This window comes from Stegodyphus dumicola, chromosome 8 (genome assembly GCF_044657685.1).
Source record: "Stegodyphus dumicola isolate Sdum_Otavi_A_Nest chromosome 8, ASM4465768v1".
In the NCBI taxonomy this organism is placed as follows: Eukaryota; Metazoa; Arthropoda; class Arachnida; order Araneae; family Eresidae; genus Stegodyphus; species Stegodyphus dumicola.
In genome coordinates this window covers 68,586,720-68,604,053 of record NC_140775.1, presented here as the reverse complement: position 1 = coordinate 68,604,053, position 17,334 = coordinate 68,586,720, and the positions used below count along the sequence as shown (strand labels likewise).

Here is a 17,334-nt window from a genome sequence, read left to right as displayed (position 1 = left end):
CGTGCACATGGTCTCCAGACAGCTGTTTGACTTGTCTGGAATCTTGCCTCATTCGAAAAATTACCGAATGATCAACGCCAAAGAAAACAGCAATATCTTTGATTGTCTGTTCTCGTTCATGCATTCTTTAATGTGTCCGACAGCACGCCAGCGCTCACTGTCTGCCATTCGTCTTCTTTCATCCATGAAAACGCATATTAATAAAAATAATCTTGCAAAAATTATAAAAACTTGAATCTCCTCAAATCCTTCAAAATGCTGACGTCTTCAACGACCACCTATATTCGGGCAGTCAATAGCGATTGGCTGTAACATGTATATTTGCATACTGCATACTTGCATCCACAGAGATTTTCAGACCATTGCGTGCTTAACTTCTGGAAACCAGTATAATACACTTGTGAACCTCTAATTAAATCAAAATTTATGAGTATCATTATTTTGTTTCCAGTTCTTTCCTGAAAATTTTCTGTGAGTTTTAAAAAGAGATCGTTAAATTTTCGTGGGGAAAATGTCCAGGGCACTTTATGGAAAATTATTTTCAGTGATTAGAAAGCGTATTTAGTGTACGTTATACAAGCTTGTATTATATGTAAAAGTTGGTATGAAGGAATAAAAGAAAATTATTCTGCACTGAATAACAAAATATTCGAGATCCTGAAAAGTAGACTATATTTTGCAAACGAATTTCTACTCTGAATATAATGTAGATGGCTGGAAATCTTGTTTTTGCTCCACTTTCCTGCATATTGTTTTAGTACCTAACATTTTCCTAAAATCTCTTTGCTTGATTTTATATCTTTATTATTTATTTAGTACCTAACATTTTCCTAAAATCTCTTCGCTGGATTTTATATCTTTATAAAAAGTCACTGCATGAATATTTGGAATTCACTTTCAAGTTTAAATACGCTTTTAGTCTAATGCCAGTAATCGATTTCTATCTTAAAAATATTGTGCCTGAAAATGTCCTTCATACAAGAGCGGCAAAACTGATTAAATGGATGTGCAATAAGCCTAATTTAAAAATTCCAAGCATTTTTCAATCCTCGACGCAACTGCAAATCCCAGACTATTCGGGCTAATTCCGAATGTCCGGTAACCACCTACGCATGCTCCTAATAGAACCTCCTTCCTAAAACTTAAATGCGTGATAAACTAAAGACTCTGTGTCAGGATGCTAGCATTACATTCAAAATTTGGGAATATATGTAGGAATGGTAAATAGTAAGTTAATTCTTAATTTAATCCAAAATTTTAGTTATATGATAAATAAATAAAAGGCGAAGTTAATCTCGCTGATTATTGTTGGTGTCCCGACAAGTCCTTCATTTTTGAATTGATTAAAATGGAGAGAAAAAATAAAAACCTTTAATTTATTATTTATTAATAAAACACTAAAATAAAATTATAAATAAAAAAATGAAAGAGAAAAGAGGGGAAAAAATAAAAAAGAATTGTCATAAAATTTAAGTCTTGAAAAAATCTGAAGGGTTTCAGATTTTAAATTACGTCCAAAGGGCCATTTTTTTAACATTTTGTGTGTTACCTTTATTTATTAAATATCATGTTCTTCGCATTTAAACCATAAAATTCAGTTCAACAACAATATCGCAAAATAATTTTAAAATGAGCATATCTTTAAAATTTCCCATCCACAGTCTCCCGCGCTGGAGATAATTCCCCCCCCCCCGAACAGTGTTGCCATTGCTCGCTTTGAAATCATTTAGTTTGTTAATGAAAAATTCGTTGAAGTGTTACAAAATATGAAATCGATAATAAAACAAATTTTAAATTCCAAATCAGGGATTCCACATGCCCATATTCTATGGAAGATTACGATATGAATTCTTAAAATGTCCACAAATTTAAGGTTGCTTTTACAGACACCTGTTACCTAATGCATAAAGAATTGGCTTCGAAAGCCAAAAATTGTGCGTTCAAGTACCAAACGTTAGTGGGGATATATCACTAACAATTATACTAATTAAATGTAAATTTTTTAACTGGTTATCAATGTTTAGAAAGCAAATATATGAATAGGGCATAATCTGCTGTAAAATTCACCAGTAAAGTGCAGAATCGCCCACTTATATAGTGCGTGTACTCAAGTTTTGTTGGCTCTAGGTACCATTGTTTTATCACGATGCGAGAAACATATATACATTTATGTTTATGATTCTTCATTAGTTAATTTCTTTTTTCATTAGTTAATTTCTATTTTCTTTTATGATTCTTCATTAGTTAATTTCTTTAAATATAAGACAGGGCGATAGTATTTGGTGGCAACAATCTGGAAAGTGAAACAACGCTTATCGTGAATCGACGCAAAATGCCAGAACGAAATTAATAGTCCTTCTGGGCAAATTTCCCCTTTGAACTAAAAATTGGCACTCTGATCTTCTAGTATTTAGATTGCACTTCAGCAACCGAAATCAGATTTATTTAGTATAAAAGAAAAGGTTGGGCGTCGTTGCTAATTGATTATCCATGTTCAATTTCTTCACATAATTTAACAATCATACTTGAGTAAGCGTTCAGGTCTCAATTAACAGTTCAAATAACAATGTTTGAATAGTTGAATTTGTAGATAACTGCAGCCATGTGCGCAACGTAATGCTTATATATTACAGAACAAGTTGCTCGAAACTTACCACGACCTATTAGTAATAGGTTATCTATATCCAAAAATTATCGAGATGACTCCTTTACTCGAAAGCTAGTTTCAACAACTATCGAGAAAGGGCAGTGCGCCGATTAACTGAAAATTCTTCCGGATTTCATCGAATGCCGTATTGAAAAACCTGGCGTTCTGTTTTTAATAAATGCTTGTTTGTATTGGGAGTCGATAAAAATAATTTTTTTGATGTTCCACTAAAAGAAGAAATGATGAAAACAGAAAATTTCAAATCTTTTTGAAGATTCGAAGATCTAAGAATGTCTCAACCTTAGAAAAAATAAAATGTTACTGATAATCCGATTCTCAACTAATGAATTAATTCAATTACTTACGGTTAGATTTCATTTCAATATGCTGGTCGTTGTATTAATTGTGTGAATAAAAAAGACGAAATTATTTTTTTCGGAAAAGTCTAAAAAGTTAAAGATTTGTTTAAAAATAATTTCAATTTCTCGAGCAGCAATTTCACAGCAGAGCACGCTGTCTTGAGTCACTTATTTTATTTTTTCCAGAGGAAAGCCGTATGAGTTAAAGAAATATAATTGCATCTGTTTTTCGAATTAGTTCTTTACTGCGAAATAGCATTTAACTGCGCACGAAATGATCGCATCTGCATCATATCTGGCCATTCGTTGCTTAGGGATATGTAAACCTAGCCCCTTGCACCTACCTGAGTGTGGTGAGAATATGGCTGATTTTTCGTGTTCCCTGCTCCGGGGGGGGGAAACTTAATATCTCTGCAACCGCGAATGTTTTTGAACCGCTTTATTTTCGACGAAAATATTTGTTTTATACCACATGTTTTAGAATTGCGATGTTTTCCCCTTGCTTTCTTTTCTCCCACAATGTTTTCGCCCTTGCTTTGTTTTTTCCGGGACATTTTCGTCTGTGATGTTTTCGGCGGACACTCTACCGCCTTATAATCGGTTTAGTTCTTATTAAACTTCTCTTTTGGTTCCAGATGAGGTGCTCTGAGGAAGGGGTCATGTTAGAGAGATGATGTTCAGTACCGAAGTTAAAAAAATTCCCAGTGAATGCAATATTTTCAAGCCGAATTACTGTGCATTAATGAACAAATTAAGGGGATATCTAATTATTGTTCGTTAAGTTGTAACTTCCTTTTTTGCACTGATTCTCTCTCATCGTTATATTTTCTTATGATTATCTTCTGCAATAAATTAATTATCGCTTCTTACGTGATTCTTAAAGATCTCAATAATAAAGATGCTAATGTCATCTTTCTCTCATGTGCGTGGCCACACTGGCAATCGAAGGAATGAAAGGGCTGATTGGAGACTGGTAAAAGCAAGTTTCAAACCTTCCGGTTAACATCACAATTACATTGTTAAGCGATTTTTCAAGAAATAAAGTTATAGCAAAACATTTCTGAAGTGGAATGAATAATACAAACATTCTTCTGCTGCCTCTATGACTATATTATACTTCCCACCCATTTTTCATAGACTCAAAAATAAAAAATTTAAAAAAAAAAAAAAAAAACTGCCATTTTGAAATTACCGAATTTTTAACTGAGCACGATAATTTAAATTCATATTTGAAGAGATTTGGGTTATCTCCTAAGGACTTATGTTCTTATAGGTTCGGAGAACTATAAATTGTCAAGCATTCTTGTTCTACTACTTACAGCTTATACAGGAAAGAAAAGAACCCATTCTTAAGTTTTAATTCTTTAAAAATTTTCTTCCCCTCTCCATATGTTTGTTTAAGTTAACATGGCAATCTATTCTTTCTGAGCATTTATTTCTTACGTTTCATCTATGAACTTGTAAATTTTATTTTATTTTCTGTTATTTATTTTTTTTTGTTTGTATCGTTTTTAAGCGCAAAACAGGCTATTAGTCTTGAAATGAGGTTTTGCGTTGGTTCGCTATAAACTGAGTATTATTTTTCAAATTGTTGCCACCAAATATTATCGTTCAGCATTATTTTTAAAGAAATCAAATAATGAACAATCCGCATGTATGTTCCTCGCACTATGAAAAATGAAAAAACGACGGTACATCCAGCCATTCAATTTCGAATAACGTACTCCTCCACCCAAACATGTGCACCTGGATACCTGAATTTTAAATCTGAATTTGTTTTTATATTTATTTCATATTTTGTAAAACTTTTAATGAATTTTTGATTAACTAACTCAACGATCTGAAAGCAAGCAGTGGCAACACTGTACCAAATAAAACATTTTTATTTCCGTATGACTGTTACCATTCGGAAAAATGTTCGGAAAATGAAAGGGAATTTTAAACATATGCTATTATGCAGATTTAAAAAATTTTCTGATTTTGTCATTGACACGTATGTGGTATAAAAGCGAAGAAAGCGATGCTTAATTATACAACTGCTAAAAAAAAAAAAAAAAAAAAAAAAAAAAAAAAAAAAAGAACGAAAGAAAGAAAGAGCAGGGAGTGCAGGAGTGGTGCAAGAGCAGACTGGCAGATTGCGAGCTCATTGAGAGCCTAAAGGCTTTAACAAACCCCTTTCAGGCGACCATTTAAATTTCATTTAGATTTTTTTCTTTTTCCTTTTTTTATTTATTTATCTCTGTAAGCCTTGTATTATATAGTATGTGATGCATAAGGAGTTTAAATATTTTTTTTTAATTAAAAAAGTGCCGTAGTTCACTTACGTTTAAAGTACTTGCCACTTTTGGAGGTGATTGTTTAATCAGACGTGATCGTAACGAAAGGATTCAATGTATACTGCGAAAAATAAATAAAAATAAATAAATAAAAAATCTGAAAGGTTTCAGATTTTAAATTACGTCCAAAGGGGAGTTTTTTTAACATTTTGTGTGTTAACCTTTATTTATTAAATATCACGTTTTTCGCACTTAAACCATAAAATTCAGTTCAACAGCATTATCGCAAAATAGTTTTAAACTGAGCATATCTTTAGAATTTCCGATAGGCAGTCTCACGCGCTGGAGATAAAAAAATGTTTCTTTCTGTATAACGTTGCCATTGCTCGTTTTGAAATCCTTGAGTTTGTTAATCAAAAATTCGTTAAAGATTTACAAAATATGAAATCGATAATAAAACAAATTTCAAATTTGATCTTCCACATGCTCATAGTCGTACGAGGATTACGTCATTCAAAATTCAATGGCTGTATGTACCGTTGTTTTATCACAATGCGAGAAATATACATACATTTAGGGAGATTTTTCATTACTTAATTTCTTTAAATATAATACAGGACTCTAACATTAAAAATTTGAATAATATCAATAATTGTTGGTTATTTAAGATTGGCATATATATAACATTCTCAAAAGAATCATCCACTTCTAACAAAAGTACATTATGGCAATATACAAAAAGAAAACTTTATTAAAGAAAATCAGACATAAGAAATCTTACCACATTCTACCAAACCATCATAATAAAAAACTCCCTCTTCCAGATACATTTTGAACTCATTCTTTTTACAATTTCATATCAATGTTGCCAAAATATTAAAACTTAAAATTATGCTTTATAAACAAATACTATCAATTCCCCCCTTATTTGTATTTAAAGATATAATTTTAATCAGTCAGTCATGTCCATACTTTAATAGTTCATCTTTTAATTTCACCCTAGGTAGATACTTTGTTAAAATATCCGCTTCTTGATTTTGTGAACACACAAACTGAGGAATGATTTGATTCATTTCATATTCATCCTTAACAAAGAAATATTTTCTATTAATGTGCCTTGAACTGCTACTTTGTTTTGGTTTTTTAATCCAATCTATTAATGCTTGACAGTCTGTTTTAATTCCTATTGGTTTGTCAATTAGATCATCTTGACCCAATTCTTCAAGTAAAAAGATGTACCATTAAATTTCACATGCACATTCGCAGAATGCTAAAAGTTCAGCTTCCATTGTAGATAGAGCAACTATTCTTTGTTTGTTGCACTTCCAATTTATGAAATTTTTGCCTAATTTAATGAAATAACCTCCAAATGATTTTCCATCTTCAGTGGTACACCAACTTGCATCTGATGTAGCATTTAATTTCCCATTGTCTGAAGTATACACTAAACAAGTATTTTGTGTTCCTTTAATATATCTAAATATCCTCTTTACAGCTTTCCAGTGTTTCTCTCTGGGATCTTGATTATATCTTGACAAATTACTTACTGCAAAAGCTAAGTCTGGTCTTGTGCCTGTTGCTAAGTACATCAATGAACCTAATGCTTCTTGATATTTTGTCTTCGACACAGGTGGTGAAGATGCTATGTCATCAAGATTTTCACCCAATATTCCTGGAGTCTTGATAGGTTTACATTCATCCATTTCAAAGTTTTTTAAGATTTTAGTTATATAGTTTTCTTGACTGAGTATAAGTTTTCCAGATTCTTGCCGGATGTCTATTCCTAAAAATTTTTGTGTTTGAGTGACTTCTCGTAATGTGAACGATTTAGATAGTTGAGAGATGATGTCATTTATCTCAGAATTTGAATTTCCAACACCATTAAGTCATCCACATATACTGCTATGATAAAATATTTAATCTTATCTTTATAAATATAAACACACGAATCTGACTTTAGTCTAGTTAAATTCGTTTCTTTAAGAACTTTACATAATTCATCATACCAGCATTTTCCTGATTGTGGTAATCCATATATACTTTTGTTTACAAGAAATACTTTGTTCGGATCTGATATAAAGCCAGGTGGTTGTTCCATGTAAATTGGTTTATCCAAATATCCATTTAAATATGCAGTTTTTACATCGAAAAATCTTATTTTGTAGTTTTTGTAAACTGCAATCGATAATAATGTTCTAAAGGTTGCAAGTCTCATTACTGGGCTAAATCCATCTTCATAATCAATTCCTTTTCTTTGATTAAATCCGGTCGCTACTAGTCTTGCTTTGTAAATTGTTTCTAAATTACCCTTTTCATCCCTTTTTGAGAATATCCAGCGGTTTTTTAATAACTTTCTTATCGATGGGTCTTTCAACTAATTCCCAGACTTCATTAGCCTCCATTGAACTCAATTCTTCTGTCATTGCTTGTAGCCAGAATTCACTTTCAGCAGATTCTATAGCTTCATTATACGTCTTAGGTAATCCTTCATTTGTATTGTATACTACATAATCTTTTAATTTTTCTGGGGGCTTCGTAATTCGCGCTGGTCTTTTCTGTACAGGATTTCCATGATTATCATTTCCAGGTTCTTCATTTATTTGCGGATACTCGGTTGGCTTTGCCAATGAATTTTTATCATCGTGTTCATCATCACTATTGGATGGCAAAATTTTCTCAGCTTCTTCATCTGTTGTATTATCTTCTCTATAGTATCTGTTAGTTATTTCTGAATTATTTACATTTTCATTAATTTGTTCCTTATAAAAAATAATAAGTTCTTCTAATATTTGATTTTTATCGAAATTTAAATAATTTTCTTTTAGTAAAGGTGATCCAAGTTTCTGTTCATCAAATTTTACATCTCTCACTTCTTGAATTTTATTTAGTTCAGGGATATAAATTTTGTATGCTTTTCTCTTCATGCTATAGCCTATCATAATTCCTTTTTTAGCTTTTAGATCCACCTTTCTACGTTTTTCTCGTCTTATATGAACATATGCTTCACATCCAAATCTTTTAAGATAAGTAATGTTAGGCTTGCGTCCTTTATATAGTTCATATGGTGTAAACCTTTTATCATTTTTGTGACTCCTGTTATTCACATGTACAGCTACTTTAACGCTTTCAGACCAAAATTTTATCGGTAATTCTGCATCAATTAACATAGTTCTAGCAGATTCAATTATAGTGCGATTAAAACGTTCAGCTTTTCCATTACTTTCCGGAGTATAAGGGGTTGTAAGTTCATGTTTAATTCCCATTTTTTCAAAAAATTCTTTTATATTTTTAGCTAAAAACTCACTATTATTATCACTACGAATTCTTTTTAGTTTCTTTCCTGTTTGTCTTTCTTCTTGAATGATAAGTTTGATTAGAGCTTCTGAAGTTTCACTCTTCTTCTCAATTGTTATCACAAATATGAAATTACTATAATCATCTACCACTGTTAAAAAATAACAACTTCCATCTATTGATTTCTCAATTGGTCCAACTAAATCTATGTGCCATAATTCTAAAATATCTTCAGATTGCTTAAATTTCACACTTTTATAAGATGTTCGTGTTATTTTACCTAATGTACAAGGTTCACAATTGTTTTCAGAAATTTTTACATTTTCTAATCCAATGACCGATGAGTGTTTTTTCATTTCTATGAGCCTTTGATAATTTATATGACCTAGTCTCTGATGCCATAGTACATCATTAACATAACTAATTTTACCTTCTTCAACAATATTTCCTTCAACTTCAAATTTATTTCCATTTCTGTTAGCTATATATAGAATGTTTCCCTGTTTATTGATCACTTCTGCTTTATTTTTGGTAAAAATTACGTTTAAATCATGATCTACAATTTTTGATACTGACAGCAGATTTTCACTTAAATTCGGTACTTGCAGAACATTTTCTACTCTCAAGATGATGTTCTTATTTCTATCAGTTTGCATTTTAATGTTACCAATACCAACTGATTTGATCATGGCCCCTTTTTCAGCCGTCATTATTTGTCGTTCTTCATCTTTAAAATTAGTAAATATTTCTTTATTAGTTGCCATGTGAGATGTGGCTCCTGAATCAATAATCCATTTAATTTTTCCATTCTCTTGTTTATTTATTTTATTCTTTTCATCATTTCTATCTTGATTAAGATATGAGCTTTCTATTTTCTTAGATACTTCAAATAAGCATGTAGCTGATTCATATTCTCTTTCCTTGCTTGACATTCTATAAGTTTTATTTGTTACATTTCTCTGCTGTCGGTGTTCTTGTTTAGTTTTCATTTTACATTCAGTTGATTTGTGGCCGAATTTTCAAAAGCACATCAAAAGCACTTTATACTATTATTATTATTACGACATTCTTTTATTAAATGTCCTAATTTTCCACAATTAAAGCATCTTCTTTCATATTTCGATTTTATCCAGTTTTCTTTTGCCTTAGAACTTACTTCTATTTCTTTTCTTCTTTGTTTATTTTTTCCTTCTGTTTCTTTTAAAGCTTGTCTAATTGAAGCTAGATCTTTCTCTTTATCGCTTTTAATAATTTTAAAACATCAAATTCAAATTCTTTTCTAAGTCCTTTTAGTATGAAGTAAATTAATTCTTTATCTCTTATTTCATCTCCAACTTGAATACTTTTACTTTTCAGAATAACAGCTCTATTCATATAATCATCTACTGATTCATTTTGACTCATTTTCAGTTGAGCTAATTCTATTCTGCATTTGATTTGAATATCTTCTGTTCTTGCCGCCATTTCATTTTTGATTTTCTCCCATAACTTCTTTGCGTTCTTTTCATTCGCATATTTTAACGCTTGTGGAGCTGTCATAGTTTGATTCATTATATTTCTTGCTATCGCGTTATTATAAACCCATATTTCCCAAGTTTTTATTTCATTTTCGAAATTAGCATCATCCTTTTTATATGGTTTTGGTGGTTCATCAGCTTCTATCACACTTCTCCATATCTTTAAACTTCTTAATTCACTTTCAACTCTGTTGGCCCAAATAAGATAATTATCGTCACTTAATTTTTCTATATGACTCAAATTTATCATATTATATGCCATATTTTCTAATTTATATTCACTAATTATAATACAAGTCTAATTTATCTCTTAGAGAAATTGGCTATTTTGTTAAGCCTAAACAACATCAATGTTCTATCTAAAAGTTTATTAACAGAGGGGCAACCACGATCTGCTACCAAATGTTGGTTATTTAAGATTGACATATATATAACATTCTCAAAAGAATCATCCACTTCTAACAAAAGTACATTATGGCAATATACAAAAAGAAAACTTTATTAAAGAAAATCAGACATAAGAAATCTTACCACATTCTACCAAACCATCATAATAAAAAACTCTCTCTTCCAGATACATTTTTAACTCGTTCTTTTTACAATTTCATATCAATGTTGCCAAAATATTAAAACTTAAAATTATGCTTTATAAACAAATACTATCAATAATTTTTAAAAAATAGCTTTTCATATAGTATTAATAAATATTTATTACGCATCATTGAGGGAAAAATTTCGTATAATTAATTCTCCGTAAACATTTATTTGAAATTTAAGGTTAAAAATAGCTGTGGCAATTCAAATAACAAAATCAATTACCGCATTTTGCGTTATTATCGCTCAAAAAAAAAAAAGATGCCAAATTTCAAAGCGCGAAAATATGTAAATTCGTGTATATCTTAGAAAATTTGAATAAAAAACTCTAATTTTTTACAGCAACGCTTAGAAATACACCTATCTTAAGATGATGGTAAAACTTTTATAGGTTATAATTATTTTTTTTTTCGAAAAATTTAAAAATTGTTTAAAAATAGAAATTTTAAAAATAAATCATAAAAATAAGTGAATTTTATTTGAAATGAACCTAACTTTCGAAATGTGAAAGGAGAATAAAAAAAGTTTAATAAAAAAAGAGATATTAATAAATATATACCAAATTCAATTAATACTTAAGAGCTAAAATTTTGAGAAAATTTTTTAAAACCTAACAAAACTTGCCAATCTGGCATAATTTAAGTCGTAGAATCGAAATATGGAAAATGAGCATATCTTTAGAATTTCGGATTCACATTTCTGCGTGCTGGCGATAAAAAGGCTTCCCCCCCCTCGTAGACTTTTGCCATTGCTCGCTTTTAAATCGTTGAGTTTGTTACTCAAAAATTCGTTAAAGTTTTACAAAATATGAAATCTCTACATATAATAAAAGAAACAGTCTGTGTGTATGTGCGTCTTTCGTTCGCGCTGAGCGTAAGCTAATAGACCCACGGCTACGAAATTTGGTACATAAATGCATCTAAGCAAGAGCCACTCGAAGCCACCTCGAAGCGATTTTTTTCGAAATTCGAATTCGATTTTTTTTTTTTTTTAATTTTATGTTTTGTGACGAAATCGCGTGATTTTGAGACATAATGGGCTTTAGTAAAGCGAGATTTTATTCTACACACTCCATTTTCACATCGTCATAAAACGTAGGCACTTAGCTATTTTACGAACTTAAAATAAATTTCGTGTTTCAATAAATCGATTAAACACGAATTTATTTAACAAAGGGAGCTTAACACCTTTTCAACGGGATTTTTTTTAAAAAATTTATTTTTAAAAATGTACAGTTTATTTTTCTTTGATTTTTGGACACGTTAAACTTTCATCCTTGCGACTGCTTTTACAAAAAGAATTTTGGAAAAATGATAATACTTTGTATTTTTAAAAAAATTTTAAATGAAGCTTCCGAGTACACTTCTCACATCTCACATCTTTAAAAATGTGATTTTGGCAACAATTTTCCTTTCTTATTGTTTGTTGATTGATTATTGATGAAATCGCACCATTTTGAATAGTTTCATTCTTTTAGAAATATGGGTTTGGCAACAATTTTTCATCGTATTTCTTATGTCACTGTTTTTAAGAGATTGGCATATTTCATTGTCATTTATATATATATATATATAATACATTTTTATTGATTTTTTTTATAAAGTTGTTCTGCAGAGTAAAATTCTGCGCGGAATTTGATGTTTTTTGAGTTGCTTTCATGTTATTTTTTGCTTATTTCACTATTTGTAAGATATTGAAAAGTTTTGCATGATCTTTTCTACTTCAACGAAAAGTTAGTTAAATTTTTTATTAGGATAATTAATATTTGAATTAAGGGATATAGCTCATTTCATTGTAATTTTTTTTTCTTGAAAATATAAGATAAAATATCATTAATTATATTTTGCTTTTCAGAATTTTTTGTTTTTTGTATTCTTTTATGTTATTTATTGCTCATTTCACTGTTTTTAAGATATTGAAAAGTTTTGAGAGTTTTTTTAGGAAACAAAGTTCTTAACCTCCTTTATACCATTTGAGTTCTTAAGATTTTGCAAAGGGAAGTTGGTTAATTTATTTATTAAGATAATTAATATTTGTATTAAGGGATATTGACTTATTTCATTGTAATTTTGTTATACGAAATACTTTTTTTATGAAGTTGTTCTGCAGATTAAAATTCTACGCAGTTTTTAAATTTAACGTTTGGTGTTCCCTTCAGCCATTTTTCCGGTACATTTAAAAGCCAGCCGAAGGCTGGCAGCGAAGCTACTAGTAGATAATAAAACAAATTCCAAATTTCAGATTTGGGCTTTCAGATGCCCATATTCGCAGTAGGATTACGTCATTCGATATATGTGATATATTCACATATTCGATATATTCAGTATATGTGATCGAAAAATTAATTCGTTTTGCTAATATTCAGTACTTGAGGTTTGCAAATAAAACTGAAAAAACAAGCATCCAAAAACAAACGTGAGCCGCTGTAACTTTATAATAACAATTCGAACTCATTCTACGAGTAGAAATGTTTCTGGGACTGTCTTTTCTCATTTCAAAGGCTGTTAGATTAAAAATTCCAAATGCACCTTTTGTCATTTTTGTACTTGTTTACTGACTTAAACTATTTAAATTTTTTAACTGAGTATTTTATATTGCTGTTATTTATATAACTTAAAAACGCTATTCTGGATTTTTTTATCAAATTATTAAAAATTAAAAAATAGAGAGAAATTCTGAAATATGATTTACATAAGAATTGCTGTCACTTGAATGCAAGTAAAATAATAAAAAAAAAAGGTATTCAAACTATAAGAATCAAATTTAATAGTTAAATTTTCTGCAATTTATGGTAATAATAACTAATCGTTTAATAATTTTTAAACTTACTTTCTGTCAGTCTCAGTCAGTATTCCTAAGCTGAATCCTTCTCCACAGAACACACCAGACAGCTCTAATTAAAGAGCATCTCTCCGTACTCTTCGCCTCCTCAGCGCTCTGTCACGTGCTCGCTGGTGTTGACCTCGGAGCTGACTTCTTTTCGTCTTTTTTCTTCCGTAGTTCAATTTTTGATGATCCTCGCCTTTTCATCTCCTCACAACTTCTCCCTTTACTTGACCTTTGACATCTGCCGGCACTGAGTCAGTCTCGAGGCCCCATCCGGGCCTTGTCATTCCGAGAAATCTCAGAGCTGTCCAAATGCTCTCTGAAAGATGATATCCAGGGATTTTAGCATAATTGGCGCAAGGTCGATTACATATGTAGATGGGAGATGGGAGACTAGCTTGTTTTGAAAATTTTGTCACATCTATTCATGGATGTAAGGACCTATAATCGTTAAAATTTCATCTTTTAACGAAGAAGAAAGTTTTAAATGGCTAGGGTTGAATATTCACATTTCCAATTACGCGGTGATATGGTCAAGATATATGTCCGTTGCAAAATTATCGTTTGATTATTTAAATAATTATTAAATGAAAAAAATAAGGATGAAACAGATTTATAGCTGAATTTATTCTTAAAAAGCAAGTTTTGCGGAACGTGATAAACGGTAAAATTCCAGTTATTCGGATTCCAGATATCTGAAACGCCAACTATCTGCATCAATTGTTTTCCTATGTCGGCAAAGCAAAATTAAGCTTACTCTCACTTTATTTATATATATTTTAATCGTTTTATTAATTAAGTAATAAGATATTTCTCCCCCTTCCTTAGCGTGCCTGCGTGGTGTAGTGGTTAGTACACTGGGCCGGTATTCCAGAAGTCCCTGGTTCGATTCCCGGCGAAGGCGTTTGCTCATTTTTCATCTTACCTGCTTCAATGACTCTACAAAGTGAATGAAAATCTAGTTAAGTATTAGAATCTAAACGATGAGCAGCATGCCATATAAATCGGGCAGAACAGGATTTAAAAGATTGCAGTTGAGGAGTGATTAGTTCAAAAACTCATGAAAATAGTCAATGTATTGCTTTTAAATTTGCGCATATAACTAAAATAAGTCTAAACTATTACTCCTAGATTTTTATACTACCTTTCAGGCACTCGAACTGCATATCATATGATTCACGGTTTTATTTATTTAAAAAACAATAAATATTTCAAGATAGAAAGTATACTAAAAATAAAGTAGGGGCACAAATATAACGTTAAAGCTTAATATTTTGCGTTTAACGATCGTGAAGGTAAAAAATGAATTCCACAAATATAGAGGCTTTCTTAAATTGGCTGAAGAGAGAAAACTGAAATTTTATTTTTTTCTATCGAAAATTTACTGTAATAAAGACATTCATAGTAAGTACTTTAAAGACATTATACCTAATTTTATTTTTTAAAAACATCATAGAATAGTCACCAATGTGTAGTTTAATACATATATTGCTTAAATTAAGAAATTTTTTAATATAAATGTTGCATCAGAAAAGGACTAATTAATTGATCATTCATCGACAATCATTGTTAATCTTTCGATTATTCTCTGAATATTTCTTCTCTTATATTACTTTAAAAGATTCAGTAGCTAACAGATCTTAAACTCGTTCACATACTTTAAAATTTTTTCAATATCATAAAATTTTTCTCAAAATACGTCAGTTTTTTTTTCGGATTTCAATTTCAGTTTTTCTGTCAAAGTATTTATAAAAATCTTATAATTTTTCTCTATGTATGTTGTAGAGTCATTAGGTTAATTGGAAGCAGAAAAGATGAAAAATATGCAACCGTCTTCGCCGGGAATCGAACCACGGACCTCTGGAATACCGGCCCAGCGTGCTACCGTTACACCACGAAGGCACGCTAGGGAAGTGGGAGAAATATCTTATAATGTTACCGACCGAGGGCACCTTGTATTGTGTTTTAAATTAATCTTACCAACACCATTGAAGGGAATGACTCTGTTTTATATTACGCCCAAACGGGTGTTTTTTTTTTTTTTTTTTTTTTTTTATTTTTATTTACATATAGACATACACGTTTCGAGAGCATTTGGGCTAAAAATATATAAAATCAGCGTAGCTTTAGAATTTCCGATACACAGTCTCGTGCGCTAGAGATAAAAATGTTTTATTCCAGTACAGTATTGCCACTGCTCGCTTTAGAATCGTTGAGAGTTTTTTAATAAAAATTTCTTTAAAGGTTTACAAAACATAAAATAGATAATAAAACAGATTCAAAATTTGGGCTTGCAGGGGCACAAATTCAGGTGGAGGACTATATTTAAAATTTGGTGGGACTAGGTACCAATGTTTTTTTTCCCATGCGACGAACATACATAAATTCATGCAGCTTCTTCATTATTTAATTTATTTAAATATAATACAGGGCGATAATGTTTCATGGCGACAATTTGAAAATTGATTCAACGCTTTTAGTGATTCGACGCAAAATGCCGTAGACTAATAGACCCCCTGGGCTAACGCCTCTTTGGGTAATAAATAGATAAGCAAAAAATAATGCAAAAACATTTTTAATAATGCATAGCATTATAAAGCAGAATATTGTATTCTAAAACTAAGTCTTTGACAGTAAGACGGCTCTAAAATTTATTCAAAGAAATCAGATAAAATAAAGTATAAATTTTGAAAGGTTCATAAAACCTACCATAGACTGGAAAGTTCACGCCGATTACTAAGTGTCCAATCGATGAAAACAAAATTATACTGTAATAAATATTTCAATAAACTGCACTATTTTCATGATGGTCAAAAAATTGTTTTGTTAGATAGCTAGAAAAAAAAAACAGTATTTTTAAGTACAGAAAAAAAGCAGTATTTTTACCTATCGATATATATCAATATATACGTCAATTTGCAGATCGCTTAGATTTTATCTTGTAAACATTTTGAGTTATGTTTGCGTTTTACTCTATAAAAAGCAATAATAAAATTTTTATGTGACGGAACTATTGTACTTATCTCTCTCAAATGCTTTGCAGACATAAAGTAGATGCATTCGGACCTGAAATTTGTATCTTAATCCTTAGACTCAGAGGAAGGAGAGTATATTTCCAGTTAACCTCAATTCACCTTTTACATATTTCACGTATTTTTTTATATAATTTTCCGACAAACTACGAAACTTTCAGGAGTAGTCAAGCATGGGAACGAAATAAATTAGGAGACAAGGTCTTGCATTTCGCAATCTTTCTTAGCTTCCAACACGGGGCGTATAAAGTGCCTCGATGGCCCACAATTTTTCCAGCAACGGACTGGCATTTATATCTTTGGATTACAAGATAAATGTGCGATATGACGCATTTTGGGGAAGTGGCATGCGTATTATACGGCAAGGACTATTATCTGTGTACTGTAATATAGTAGAACACTGGTATGTTCGCCATCTGACAAGTAGTGTGAGGGAGTAGTAAATATGTTTAGCCAAATGGCTTGTGGTCTTCATGTTTGTCGTACAAATACTATAAAGAATGTGACGCAGAGATACCCAGCCGTTCCAATATGTATTGATATTGATAAGCGCCTTTCACTGGAATTTTCCTATGTTTGAGAAACAAAGTTTTTTATAGCAGCTGTCTGAAAAGACAACACAGTACAAAGTACGGAAAATAGTCATTGCTTTTGAGATAGATTGATATAATGGCTGGCATTTAAAGAAGTAGGCGAAAGAAGCAGTTTTCCCAGTTTTAAATCCAGCATATATTTTTATCACAATTTCAAACATTTCTTGTGCAACCCTCCTACCTGTGAGTCTAGTGC

General features: G+C 30.8%; 1 protein-coding gene and 1 pseudogene across 1 annotated transcript in view; both read right to left on the bottom strand.

Annotated features, from left to right (window-relative positions):
• Window positions 1-13,674, bottom strand: part of LOC118196957 (SPARC-like) — a 57,459-nt gene extending 43,785 nt beyond the window's left edge. Inside the window, exon 1 of the mRNA XM_035368425.2 lies at window positions 13,517-13,674. The gene's annotated coding sequence lies outside the window, so the exon portion shown is untranslated. The remainder of the gene's footprint in view (window positions 1-13,516) is intronic.
• Window positions 6,524-6,985, bottom strand: LOC146995868 (uncharacterized; annotated as a pseudogene).
• Window positions 13,675-17,334: the final 3,660 nt, after the last annotated feature.